This window comes from Colobus angolensis, unplaced genomic scaffold (assembly GCF_000951035.1).
Source record: "Colobus angolensis palliatus isolate OR3802 unplaced genomic scaffold, Cang.pa_1.0 Scaffold543, whole genome shotgun sequence".
Taxonomy (NCBI): Eukaryota; Metazoa; Chordata; class Mammalia; order Primates; family Cercopithecidae; genus Colobus; species Colobus angolensis.
The window spans coordinates 522,160-537,526 of NW_012118966.1; positions in this window are offsets into that span (position 1 = coordinate 522,160).

The window sequence follows — 15,367 nt, forward strand, 5'->3', positions numbered from 1 at the left end:
AAAAAAGAAAGAAAGAAAGAAAGAAAGAAAGAAAGAAAGAAAGAAAGAAAGAAAGAAAGAAAGAAAGAAAGAAAGAAAGAAAGAAAGAAAAAGAAAGAGAGAGAGAGAAAGAAAGAGAAAGAAAGAAAGAAGGAAGGAAGTCTCTTCTAAGAATATCTAACCACCAACCATAATTGCAGCGTGTGACCATAAATCCAAGCATGTAATTTACTTCTAAAAAGCTCCAGTGAGGTAGTGCATCATGGGGAGTGAACAGAACCGAGAAATATTCTCTTTGAAAAAAGCATGTTAAACTCAAATTATTCCTACATATAATGTTCCAAGAAATATTAGCTTATAATGACACATTTTCTAAAAATATTAAGATGACAAATGATCCAGAATGATCTAAAATAGAAAATAGGTGTGGAATCAAACTCACGGACACTGGAGATAGCAAAACTATCAAACAAATAATGCAAAGGTAAGCATGCTAAAAATGTTTAAATTACAAAAAGAGAATAGACTATAAGATTAATTAACAACAACATTGCCATAGTTGACAAGAAAGATTGAAAAAATAAGTAAATAATTCTCATATAATTAAAAAAATACATAGTGATTTTAATTAGAAACTCAATAGATGATTTAAACAGACATAGATGAAGAGAGAACATTAGAAAATGGGTATAGATCTATCTGAAGAGATTACCCCTAATAAAGCACAGAAAAATAAAGACATGGAAAAACAAGAAAACTAAGACACATAAAGAACAAAAAGACCTAACATATACCAAAATTGAGTTTAATATGAAATGATAGGAGAACGTGGAGGGAAGGATTAGTAAAGAAGGTAATGTTTGAGTGAGCATGTTCCAAAATTCGTGAAAGATAGCAATGCTTAAGTAGAGAAGCTAAAGAGTTCTCAAGAAGGATAAATGAAAAGAAGCTGAGATAAATGCATTGTAATGAATACATGTAATTCTAAAACCAAGAGAAGATGGTCAAAATAGTTAGAAAGAAAAGATAGCTTTTTTGAAAGGAAAAACTTTAAAACTATGACTTCCCAACAGAGCAATAGAAACTGGAAGACAATAGAATTATTTGTTTTCAAGGTGCCAGGAGGAAAAACTGTCATATTTGTATATACCCAATGTAAGTATCTCAAGAATGAAAATACAATAAATGTATTAACTGACTTTCACTGAAGAAATTCCTTAAAAACAAAATTCAGGATAAAAAATATGACAGATAATTGCTTAAAATGTATAAAAAGTTAGGAAAATATTTGGGCAAATTAAAGCAAACACCAAGTTAATAAAATATAAGCAATGTCTAATTTGTAGGGCTAAAAGAAAAACAACAAATAAGAATGTTGTGCAACAATTAAGACACTGAAATTAAGATTCTAAGGTTCTTGCATTTTTCATGAGGTGGATAAAGATATGTGATTAGGGCTGGGGCCGCGGTGGCTCATGCCTGTAATCCCAGCACTTTGGGAGGCCGAGGCAGGGGGATCACGAAGTCAGGAGATCGAGACCATCCTGGCTAACACGGTGAAACCCGTCTCTACTAAAAATCCAAAAAGTAGCCGAGCTTGGTGACGGGACCCTGTAGTTCCAGCTACTCGGGAGGCTGCGAAAGGGGAATGGTGTGAACCCGGAAGGCCGAACTTGCCGTGAGCCGAGATCCCACCACTACACTCCAGCCTGGGTGACAGAGCGAGACTCTGTTTCAAAAACAAAAACCAAAAACCAAAAAATATATATGATTAACTTGAGTCTTTTGAAAGTTAAGCAAGCATATAACCACAAAATGAATATAAATAGTTTCTATAACTTTCAATCTTCTTGGAGACAAAATAGAACGAGGTAATAAAACAAGACAAACAACACAAAACTCAATTCAAATAAAGCAAGAAAATAAGAAAACAAAAGCATAGAAAAAGCCTAATAGAGGCATTGAAATAAGGTAGCAGATAAACCCAAATATACCAACATATTCATATCAATATATTTATACACAATAAATATAAATACATTATTTAGTTAAAAGACCAAAATAATCTGGACTTGTTTATGCAAGACATGTATAAAATATAAGATAACAAAATGGTTGAAAGCAAAAAGATTGAAAAGATGTGGCAGGAAAATGCTAACCAAAAAACTCACGTAACTATACTATAAGACAGAATATAAATTAAGGTAAAAAGCATTATCGGACACAAACATATAACCATACATGCACAGTTTCTACGTAATGTCTAGGAGGTAAATTCGACTGGATGATATAACAATTCTAAACTTATTTTTATCTATCTGAAAGCTATGCAAAACCAAAAATATGAGGAGAATCAAACAGACACATGTACTACCGTAGTACGTAATTTGAACACGCTTTTTATTTTTTTTTTTTTTTTATTTATTTTTTTTTTTTTTTTTTTTTGAGGCGGAGTCTTGCTCTGTCGCCCGGACTGGAGTGCAGTGGCCGGATCTCAGCTCACTGCAAGCTCCGCCTCCTGGGTTTACGCCATTCTCCTGCCTCAGCCTCCCGAGTAGCTGGGACTACAGGCGCCCGCCACCTCGCCCGGCTAGTTTTTTTTTTTTTTGTATTTTTAGTAGAGACGGGGTTTCACCGTGTTAGCCAGGATGGTCTCGATCTCCTGACCTCGTGATCCGCCCGTCTCGGCCTCCCAAAGTGCTGGGATTACAGGCTTGAGCCACCGCGCCCGGCCGAACACGCTTTTTAAATTATTAGATGAACTAAACAGAAAAATCAGGAACTGTAATGAAGATCTGAATAAAATAATTACATCAGATAAGGTAACAAGCCTCAAAATCTCATTGATTCCTAATTGGTGAACTACTCTTCTCCAAGCGGTGATTCAAGGGTGCAGCCTTCCTTCTTGTTACTTTCTCTATATATTTATGTGTTTGTTTACATATATATCATTATATACACACGTATAAACATATACACACACAACATCACCTGTAGTAAAAATTGTAATAAAAAGCAAAGAAATAACTTCAAAATTCAGGATATGGGAATCTTTGGAGGAAGGGAGGGTAAGAGTTTACAGAAAGGCACACTGGGAGCTACAATAGTTTTTTCAAGTATTTTATGTTCTCTTTATAAGCTTTACTTTGGGCATACAGTGTGATTTTTACTATCATCCTTTAAATCAAAGATATAACTTATATAAACCCTTATTTTTTGTATATTTTGAAATAATTTTAAATAACAAAAAACAAACATAATACCTCAAGAGAGTATTCTACCACATCCTTTTTCAAGTCCATTTTTTGAGTCCACATAAGAAAAGAAATAAAACAAAGTATTTTCAATCCTTTATTTCACCTACTTCTCCCGAGAAGTGGAGTGCAGATTAACTTTTTGTTCTGTGGTGAGTTTCTCAGACATAAATTATTTCTCCCCTCAACATACAAAGGAGAATCTGTCTGTGAGGATTGTATTTACCTGTGATCTTCAAGAGTGGGGTATTTTACTCTGATTTACGGCAACTTTCTTCCTTTCAAAATAGCACCATCCAATCTAGAAGTCAGAATGGGAGGTTGATAATTAGTCATATTTGGCATGAAGGTACCTACATAATGATTGCATTTTAACAGGAAGTGTGGGCTGATTCTCAACCTCAATCTTTCTCATCCATAAAATTACTAAGTTCTTCGAGATTTCTAGTCTGTAGCAATAGAAAATGTAGCCCCTCTACTCAGCATTCACCAGGTGACAGGGGAATATTGTAATATAAGTCACTCTCCTCACCGAGGCCTGGGATGGGTCACGGTTTTCAAGTAGCTTTATTTGTCCCTTCCTGACCCTGGCTGCCTGAGGAGAGAAAGCATTGGGTACAGACTGACCTGACTCTTGGAGGACAAGTGAAGCTTGTCTTTTTAACCTTTTTCTATCTTCCTGAGTGCAAGCAGGCCATATTTCCCATTACTAATTCTGTGTTCTCCTCATGAGTAAAATATACAATGATAAGTCCATCTTTCCCTAAAGAACAAATAAAAAAAAATAAGGGCTTAAGGACTGCCTTAAAGTATTTGCAGCTCTTTTGGAAATGTTCCTCCTCTGAGGCTGAGAAGCGTTCTCTTCAACTTTCAGGATGACTCCTAGATTCTGCATCAAGTTTGCAGTCAGTTACCAATTTAGTGGGTGTGCGCACTTGGCGGTATATCTGCATCCCCGCACCTTTTTAGCCCACTCTCAGGAAAGACTGCTCAAACCTGACTTCCAAAAAGCCTCCAGAGTGGCAACTGCTATAAAAAGTTTCGAAATCCCCAAATTGGCAGGGTCTAGTCTGGTGACACAGAAATCACCATCTGTGCCTGGCTTTCCTCCTGCATGGAGAAAGGGACTCTCTCTCTCCTCCTCCTTTTTCTTTACCCTATCTTCTGAGGGATAAGTTCAGACAGGGTGGGCTTGGTGACTAGCATGCTACTCACTTTTGTTCCTGCTCTCACGTGTTGAAAATGAACCTGAACCATGCCTCCTGAATCTAAAACCCCTGAGATGAGGGTTCTCTGGGCTGTGGGATCTAATTTGGTTTTAAGTTAAGACCTTTTTCCCCAGCCTTCTGGCGGTGTTCTCTGGTTTTTACTACTCCTCAAACCCTAGATTCAGATAGCCCACCACAATTCTTGAAGTTGTTTGCTTGATAAACAATATTTCCTAGTCTGTTCCAACTACTATAACAAACTACCATAAACTGAGTGGCTTATAAACTAGGATATTTATTTCTCACAGTTCTGGAGTCTGGGAAGTCCAAGATCAAGGTTCCAGGGGATTCAATGTCCGTGTAAGGACCAGTCCCCTGGTTCCTAGATAGCACCTTCTCCTTACATTCTCACATGGTAAAAGTACAAAGGAGCTTTCCGGAGCATCTTTTATTAACACACTAATTCCTCATGACCTTGTACTAGGGCAAAGCCCTCATGATCTAATCACCCCCCCAAAGGCCCCACCTCCTAATACCATCACGTTGAGGGTTAGGATTTCAACATAAGAATTTGGTGAGAAAAGAAACATTCAGTCCATTAGTCCATTGTACACAAATTCTTTTTTTTTTTTAGACGGAGTCTCACTCTGTCACCAAGGCTGGGGTGCAGTGGTACAATCTCAGCTCACTGCAACCTCTGCCTCCCAGGCTCAAGCAATTCTCCAGCCTCACCCTCCCAAGCAGCTGGGATTACAGGCGTGTGCCACCACGCCCAGCTAATTTTTGTATTTTTAGTAGAGATGGGGTTTTGCCATGTTGGCCAGGCTGATCTCAAACTCCTGACCTCAATTAATCTGCCTGCCTGAGCTCCCAAAGTGTTGGGATTACAAGCATGAACCACCATGCCCAGCCAACATTATATTAAAGACTGCCTCTTTAGCACTCATTTCCTGAATGTTTGTCAATTTTTGGTTTCCAGTGTCTGTTATTGGTATATCATATTAGTAATGAATCCTGGCTAAGATTCCAATGCTTTTTTCCTGCTGTGGCATTTTCTTCTGACTTGAAACCATTCATTTCTAGAAAGACACAGCTTGTGCAGAGGTGAAACAGCCTATATAACTGCTTGACAGTACATCCAGGCTTGGGGCATGAGCGTGATTATACTCCCAGAGTTTCGGTAATATTATTCACCACATTTTTGTCCCTCTCCAGGGACAAAGATCATTTTTTGAATATTTGAGACTTCTATATCTTCTTCTCTGGTTTTCCTTTCTGTGTTATGTTTGAGATTTACAGAGAAATTAATCTTCCCAGAAGCCTTTTTAAGTTTACTATTTAGTTGTTTAATTTCCCTGACTCTTCTGTTGCCTATGCTTTACCTGCTCAGGGTTTTTTAAAACTACCTAAAATATACCTTTGAAGTTAATCTCATGATATTCACTTTTATTTGCCAAATTAGTAGTAACTTTGGAAGTTCCACATACAACCTGCAAACTAATTTTCCAAAAGGTTCACAGATGGCCTAAAATTGAGGTTAGCTTCAAATTCAAGGATTGTAATCAGCACATAGTGCACATAGATACACTGCACAGCCGTTCTTAGCAATTCCAGAAATGATACCACATTTAGCAGGTTTAAATCTTACTTCCTAGAAACCTGGTATAAAATAAATGTCACATTTATTTTATAAAACCAGAAATTACCAGCACATCATGATCATTAATCTATAGGCAAAGTATTTATTCCTGTAATATTGTAGGAAACTGTTGACCATATTATTAAGTGTGAAATCTGACTCTGACTTCAATAAATTTAAGACACAGTTGATACTTAAAAAATAATTTCAAATTTCAAACTATTACCTATTATATGAATTTGTGAAAGACTACAGACATTCTGCAGCATAGACTATCTTCTCTGGTTATATAAATAAAACAGAACTTGCACGACCTTATATATTTGCTCGACATTTTTTGTGTTTAGTTACATATCTTTATCAATCCATTTATTTATATATTTAAAGGGTAAGTGTGTGGGTATGTGTGTGTATGCCAAATAGAAATATACAGAGATAAACTGTCTGAATGTGTATAGTTCTTTATAGCCATAGCAGAGGAATATAATACTTAAAAGTTTGGAAAAGTGATCACCACTAGCTAAAATCACATTTCAAACTATATTTAAATTAACACTACTTAAATAGGTTTCCACGGTACTTCATCCACAGGGTGGGTGAAAATTTAATTTCAAATAATATGTATGTCCCCTCTTTTTCTTTGGGTTAGGCAATTGGAACAGCTTACCTGAGGCTCAGAGAAAAGGTGGAAGGGCTTTTAGTCCTTAATCCATCATGGCTGCATACCATCCACATAGTTAAAACCCATATCCATCTTTCAGTAGTCAGTGGCTTTGTCTGTTCTGTGCAAGACTGGTGCAGGATAATCTTTTCAAAGGCTGTAACTTTATTTTCTCGTGTGCATCCTCATTTAATGAACCATAGCATGGAGCCCTTGACTGCTCCTCTGAGTGCTGTGGGGGATAAGGGTGGTAGATGTTGGCACAAGTATACAATATTCAAGGTAACTTACAATTTCCATGCCTTTCTATTATAAGACAATTTCTCTTCAGTTTTGTTGCCCTAAAACAGAAGCAAAACAGTACTCTTACACTATCTCTCCTCCGTAGACACTGAATAATCACAGAGATGTCTCCTTACATGAGGTTAGCCTTTTAAAGAAAGCACTTTAAAAAAATGTAGTACTTTCTTCTTTTGTGTCTCTGTAAATGCATTAATTAATCCATTCAAAATTCATTAATTAATGCATTCCACAATAGCTATCAGATACTGTTCTAGGAACTGAAAATACTGAAAATATAGTAATCAAAACAAAGTATCTCATGGAATGCACGTTTTATCAGAAAGAATTTAGGCATTAAGTAAACGAATATATAAACATCAAATATGCCAGGTAATATAAGTGCTATAAAAAATGAGTAAAGTGAGTTAGGATGTTTTGTTGTTGGAGTGAGTAGTGGAAGCTGTTTCTTTTAGGTCAAGAGATCAGGGAAAGTGCTTGCTATAAGGTATTAATATTTGGGCAGAGAGCTGATGATGGGAAGAGTCAAGCCATATGACTATTTCTGGGAGGATATTTCTAGCAAAGGGAAGAGTATTTGTAAAGACCCTGAGATAAGTGTGTGATTAACTGATTCAAGAAAGAGACAGGGACAGTTTGGCTAGGATTTACTTATAAATGCAGGGTGGGAAAAGCTCAAAGCAGGACATAATGATAAACCTGTGACCTTATGCATTAGATTCTCTTCATAAAAGTGAGTTTTAAGTTGGCTATAGGTGCTTATTGGCAGGTCTGGCTTCCGGAGTTAGCTGGCTATCTCTTCAAGGGAAAGAAAGAAGTGTAGCTGACAGTCTTCTCACCACATCTTACAAATCAGTTGCCAATGATTATGGCTTGTAATAGGAATTTTTTTTACAAGAATAATACAATGGGAATACAAGAACTGCCATTTAATCAAATCCATTTTGTAATGCAACTTACTTTCTAGTTCTTGTTCACGTTTTTATTAAAATGTAATATAACTTTCACTTAACATTATACAATATTTCTTTTTTCTTTTTTTTTTCCTCCATGTTTCCCAGCTCCTCTCCAACCTGGATCCCAACCTCAGGTAACCTATAGCTTAGTGTAAATCTTTATATATGTTTCTCTATATTACACAAATACAAACATACATATAAAAATGTATTACATTTCTGTTTTATGTCATTTATTTGTAGAAAGATAGCATTAAAAGGCATCTAATTTTTTTGGTAACAACTTTTCTTCATTGACATTGCACCGTGGAAATCCATCCAGGTCTTTTTAATAGCTGCATTATAGTTATGTCAGTTTCCACATTTGTGGCACTTTGAGTGATGAAAAAAACATAATACATATATTCTGTACTAGCACCTTCACTCCTTTTGTATATGTATTACAGTAATACAAAGGATACGTTTAGTTTTTATCTTGGAAGATATTGTTAGCTTATCTTTCAAGTGGACCATAGTAATTTATGTCCTTGCCAGTACTGGATTTTAACATGCGTTTGTTTGGGCCAACGAGACAAGTAAAAATTGATATATCATTGTTGCATTAATTTTTATTTTTATGTTTTTGTGTGTTTGGTTATTTGAACTTTGCTCCTTTATATTTTGCCTCTTTATCTCTTCTGAGCATTTTTGTGCTTGGGATGTAATTCTTTCTTATCAGTTTGAGATAGCTTTTTGTATATTTTGGCCCATTAATTCTTAGGTGATTGCATTGTATTGCAAATATTTCACCCTGTTTACCACTTGCTAATGATATCTTTTGCTATAAAAATATGCATAATTTTATTCAGTTATATTTATATCTTTTATTTTATAGATTCTGATTTAAATTTTTTTAAATGTTACTGTGTTAGTTGTTACAAAAATAATTAAGTATTCATTGCAAAATACATGAAACTACAGAAACATATTATGAAGGAAATAATAATTACAAATCATGATACCAGCCCCCCAGAAAGTCAACATTTTAATGCAAAATGTCCCAAAGTATGTAAAGATAAATGTATACATATAAGCATTTCACATGTATATCTGTTTTTGAACAAAAATGAAATTAGACTTCATGTTTTGTAAGTGTACATTTTATTCTTTTAATGTGTTATAATCACAATTCCTTATCCATGTCACTAAATATCTACCAATGCAATCAGTCAACATGTTATTTGACCTTAGAAATAGTGTATCATCCATTAAAAAACACAAAATTCATGTGCATGAAGAAGGTTTCTGTTATTGTGGCATTTTTAAGATGTGCAACTATTATTCCTTTAGCAAAAAATGTTGTGTTTGTTCATATTTATTTTCCTAGGATGAAACCCTAAAAGGATAATTATCATATTTAAGGTTAAGGGCAATTTTAATGATTTTGAAAGATTTTGATACTTAATGAAAAACTGACCTTCAGAAAGGCTATATTGGTGTATACTGAAGTAGCAATAAATGGCATACCTTTAGATCCACAAACTCATTAATACTGACTTAAAACAATGTTATTCTATTAATTTAGTGATGAACAGAAGTCAGGTGAAACTTGCAGTTAAGCATACGGAATTGTTCATATTTTATTAAAAAGATTATGCTAACAAAGAAAAAGAACACAAATAATATACTAGTGATGTCATCGGTGCTGCTGTGGTTGATGTTGTTAATGTGGAGACTAAGAAAGGCTCAAGAAAAAGAAAAATGAAACCTGTTAAATATCTCACCATCATACATTTTACTGTTGTTTTCCTTATCTGAATGAAGACAGAAAAGTCAAATACCTTTCAATTATTTAAAGAAAAACACAAGGAGGTTAAAAATAAAATACATAAATTCTAAGTCACTTGGCTAGAATATAATTTTTTAAATGTTGATAACTGTAGCAAAAGTCATAAAAGAAATTAAAAAAAAAACAGAATTATGACCAGGAAGCAAATAAAAACTATAAATAAGAAAGTAAGGACAACATGAATTCAATAAGTATCAATGTGAAAATTTCCTCCTTTAAAACATTCTCATTATGTGTAAAAAGTATCCAGCTATATTTCCTTTTCTTTCTAAAAAGTATACTGAGGCAATGTATTTCTTACAGTCTCTTGCTCTTGCTCTCTTTGGTTAACAGAACTTCCCTCAATGCCTGAGTTTCAAGAGACCTTGGTAAATTATATGCCATAGACCTGTGACTCTTTAATACTCATTCTCACAGTTTTATCTTTCTTAGGAGGTGGGAAAAAATATGAATACAACAAAGTGTAACTGTTAACTATTTTTCCCAGGAAAACTTTGCCAAAATATGTATATACTTTTCTCAGAAATATAAATTTCATATAATTACAGTAAAATGGAGCATGCAGTGATTACAAAGTTCCAGTGAGAAAACTTGGTTCAAAAATTTGATCGACTTACTTTTACTGCTCATACTGAAGGACATGGAAATACTACCATGAAACCTGTTTTAATTCGGTAATAGAGTTATAATGAAATGCTTTTCGGGACTGGTTTTAAAATATTTTGAACATTACTTCCCTTTGAGGAGGTGATCCATTTGGTGATAAAACCCTCTCTCTACTGCTCCATAAAATGTGGAGGAACCAATTAGCAGAGTTTTGAAAGAGTCCCTTGCATAAGACAGCAGAAACCAAAATGATAATATATGAAAATTATGAAATAGTGTTTTAAGAAGAAAACAGTAATAGAAAAGTGTTTTTTATTTTATCTCTAGGTATATTTTATCCTAAAATTTCTGCCTCAGAAATTAGGCCCAACCTAAAGAAGAAATCTACTCTTGACTTTGGCATACACCTAAACTACTCGGTGAGAAGGAATGGCAAAAGAAGTTCACACATTCAGGACCTCATCAGACTTTATGAAACTGAGTTGTTCAGCTCATATGCCTAAGATTTGTTGGAGCTAAAGAGCACTCCAAAATGAAGTGAAGAGGGAGAAAAATAATGGAGTGAAGAGAATCTAAGAATTTATCGTTTCTTTTACCTGTCCATTCTCTGCTTGTCCTAGGAAACAAAGGGGATGTCCCTCCTGACGGATAGTGTGAGCTGTAGAGAGGTTGTCATGAATGTCTAAGAAATAAAGGATCCTTGGAATTTTGGCATTTCCAATCATTTTTGTCTCACACTTCCTGGGATGCAAGAGATAGTGCAGAGTGGGATAAGGGTGCGGATAACAGCTTGAAATTTGTTCCTTCCACCCTTGGTTCTGTTACAGAAAGTTCTGAAGTTGTTCAGCGTTTAGGGATCATCTAGGTGGCATGCAGAAGCAAATCAAATAGACTGAGAGTAGGAGACAACGTTCCTACATTTGTGATAGAAAATAAAACCTGGCATGGGGAAGGTTATGGGCCATCTACACTGGAAGATTCTCAGTTGACTTGGTCATCAAAAAGATAACTACCTAAAATATCAGTTAATAGAGAAAGCCCTCTACATTTCAACTTGGAAATGATAAAGAATTCTAATCCAGAAAGAGAATAAAATTCAATAGTTTAGATATGGGTTAGATGTGGGAGAGTGAGAGAATAGAACTGAGACAAACAAACAAAAAATGCCCTGACTCCCTGAAATCTTCCTCTGTCTGTAGGGATAGCTAACAAAAAGAAGCCTAAAGACAATAAAAGTTAAAATTCTATGCTTACACACATCTTACGTTATCACTTTCAGCCACGAGTAACTGTTTAATATGTGTGACTTAATCTTTCTGTTTTTACAGATAAGGACGTGTAATTTCTGAAACAGGGCAAGGACCTTAAAACTGTGAGTTGAACAAATGCATAAACTAATTAAGTTAAAATTAGTGCTGTGAGGCTCAGTCTCAAAAAAAATTATTTTCTATGTGTTAAAGTCACCTTCTAAATACATAATTAAACATAATTAATTCCAACATGAAACTCTCATTGATAAAAGAATAGGAAAAATCTTTGTGAAACTTTATTTTCAAGGTTGAATGTATGATTTTCCAGGAATAGTTATGTGTCTGTATAAAACTGTTTTAATATTTATTTATTCCAAGATGAATTCCAACCTAATAAAACTAAAATGCAGTTAAACATTCAACTCGATATTAAAGCATGATTTGTTTTTCAAAAGAAACATGTACATTTTGAGCTCCCAACCAAAAATTGGTAGCATGCCAACAATTAGAAAAATTGTAATTGTTTTATTTTTATTTAAAAAAAAATAAACAAAATAAGGATACATATGCAGAACGTGCAGGTCTGTTACATAGGTATATATGTACCCTGGTGGTGTGCTGCACCTATTGAGCCATCCTCTAAGGTCCCTTCCCTCACTCCCAACCCAGCAACAGTCCCTGGTGTGTGTTCCCCTCTCTGTGTCCCTGTGTTCTCAATGTTCATCGACCACTTATAAATGAGAACATGTGGTGTTTGGTTTTCTGTTCCTGTGTTAATTTGCTGAGGATGATGGCTTCGAGCTTCATCCATGTCCCTGCAAAAGACATGATCTCATTCCTTTTTATGGCTGCATAGTATTCCAAGGTGCATGTGGAAAACATTTTCTTTATCCGGTCTACCATTAATGGGTATTTGGGTTGGTTCCATGTTTTTGCTATTGTAAATATTGCTGTGATCCTGTAAATAGGATACATGTGCATGGGTCTTTATAGTAGAATGATTTATACCACTTTGGGTATATACCCAGTAATGGGATTGCTGGGTCAAATGATATTTCTGTCTCTAGATCCTTGGGGAATCACCATACTGTTTTCCACATGGTTGAACTAATTTACATTCCCACCAACAGTTTAAAAGCATTCCTATTTCTCCACAGCCTCATCAGCATCTATTGTTTCCTTTTTACTGATAGTCATTCTGACTGGCATGAGATGGTATCTCATTGTGGTTTTGATTTGCAGTTCTCTGATGACCAGTGATGATGAGCTTTTTTTTTATATGTTTGTTGGTCATGTAAATGTCTTCTTTTGAGAATTGTCTGTTCATACAGTTTGCCCACTTTTTGATGGGGTTGCTTGTCTTTTTTTTCTAAGTATCTTTAAGTTCCTGGTAAATTCTGTATTGTCTCTTCCTGGTTTTGGTATCAGAATGATGCTGGCTTCATAAAATGAATTAGGGAGGACTCCCTCCTTTTCAATTGCTTGAAATAATTTCAGAAGGAATGGTACAAAGTCTCCCACTATTATTTTGTAGGAGTCTAAGTCTCTTTGTTGGTCTCTAAGAACTTGTTTTGTGAATCTGGGTGCTCCTGTATTGGGTGCATATATATTCAGAATAGTTAGTTCTTCTTGTTGAATTGTTACCTTTACCATTATGCAATTTCCTTCTTTGTGTTTTTTGACCCTTGTTGGTTTTAAGTCTGTTTTGTTAGAGAGTAGGATTGCAATCCCTGCATGCGACCCCTGCATTTTTTTTTTTTTGCTTTACATTTGCTTGGTAAAGTTACCTCCATCCCTTTATTTTGAGCCTGTGTGAGTCTTTGCACATAAGATGGGTCTCCTGAATACAGCACACCAATGAGTTTTGACTCCTTATCCAATTTTCCAGTCTCTGTATTTTAATTGGGGCATTTAGCCCATTTAGCCCATGTGTGAATTTGATCCTGTCATCATGATGCCGTTTCGTTAATTTGCACACTAGTTGATGCAGTTTCTTCATCATTGGTCTTTATATTTAGTGTGTTTTTGCAGCGGCTGGTATTGGTTTTTCCTTTCCATGTTTAGTGATTCTTTCTGGAGTGATTGCAGAGCTAATGAAATAGTGGTAATGAAATCCCTCAGCATTTGCTTGTCTGAAAAGGCTTTTATTTCTCCTTCACTTATGAAACTTGGTTTGGCTGGATATGAAATTCTGGGTTGAAAATTATTTTCTTTAATAATGTTGAACATGGCCCCGATCTCCTCTGGCTTTAGAGTTTCCACTGAAAGGTCTGCTGTTATTCTAATGAGTTTCCCTTTGTAGGCAACCTGGCCTTTCTCTCTGGCTGACCTTAACAGTTTTTCCTACATTTTGACCTTGGAGAATCTGATGATTATATGTCTTGGGGATGATCTTCTTGTGGAGTATCTTAATGATGTTCTTTGCAGCTCCTGAATTTGCATGTTGACCTGTTTTGTTCTCTGTATTTCCTGAATTTGCAAGTTGGCCTGTTTTGCTAGGTTGGGGGAGTTCTAGATAATATCCTGAAGTATGTTTTCCAGCTTGTTTCCAGCTGGTACTCCAATCAAACATAGGTTTAGTCTTTTTATGAAGTCCCATATTTCTTGGAGGCTTTGTTCATTCCTTTTCATTCCCTTTTCTCTCTTCTTGTCTGCATATCTTATTTCATTAAGGTGGTCTCCAAACTCTGATATCCTTTCTTCCACTTGGTCAATTTGGCTGTTGATACTTGTGTACGCTTCATGAAGTTCTTGTGTTGTGTTTTTCAGCTCCATCACATCGTTTATATTCCTCTCTAAACTGGTTATTCTAGTTCGCAGTTCCTCTAACCTTTTATAAAAGTTCTTAACTTCTTTGCATTGATTTAGAACATGCTTCTTTAGCTCGTCATAGTTTTTTATTACTCATCTTCTGAAGCTTACTTCTGTCAATTCATCCATCTGATGTTCCATCCAGTTCTGCATCCTTAATGGAGAGACGTTGCCATCATTTGGAGGAGAAGAGGCACTCTGACTTTTTGGGTTTTTCATTGATTCTTTCTCACATTCGTGAGTTTGTCTAGTTTTGCTCTTTGAAACTGCTGACCCTTGGATGGGGTTTTTGTGGGGGCCTTTTGTTGTTGTTGATGATGATGATGCTGTTATTGTTGCTTTATGCTTGTTTGTTTTTCTTTCAATAGTGTCCCTCTTCTGTAGGGCTGCTGCAGTTTGCTGGGGTTTCACTTCAGGTCTTATTCATCTGATTCTCTCCCATGCCTGCAGATGTCATTCAAAGAGGATGGAGAGCAGCAAAGATGGGCACCTGCTCCTTCTTCTGGGACTTCTGACCTCTAGGGGTACCAGTCTGATACCAGTAGGATCACTCCTGTATAGGGTGTCTGACAAGCCCTGTTGGGGGGTCTCACCCAGTTGGGTGGCATGGGGAGCAGGACCCGTTTAACTAAGTATTTTGTCCCTTGGTGGAGACGATGTGTTTCACTGGGGCAAAACCCACTCATCTGGGCTGCCTGGATTCCTCAGAACTACCAGGAGGAGAGGCTAAGTCAGCTGGTCCACAGAGACTGTGGCCACACCTCCCCCTAGGGGCTCAGGGGAAGGGAGATCCAAATCATGAACCTGAGCCCCTGGCCGGAGTTATTGGAGATCCTGCCAGGAAAGTCCCACACACTGATGAAAGATGGGTTAGG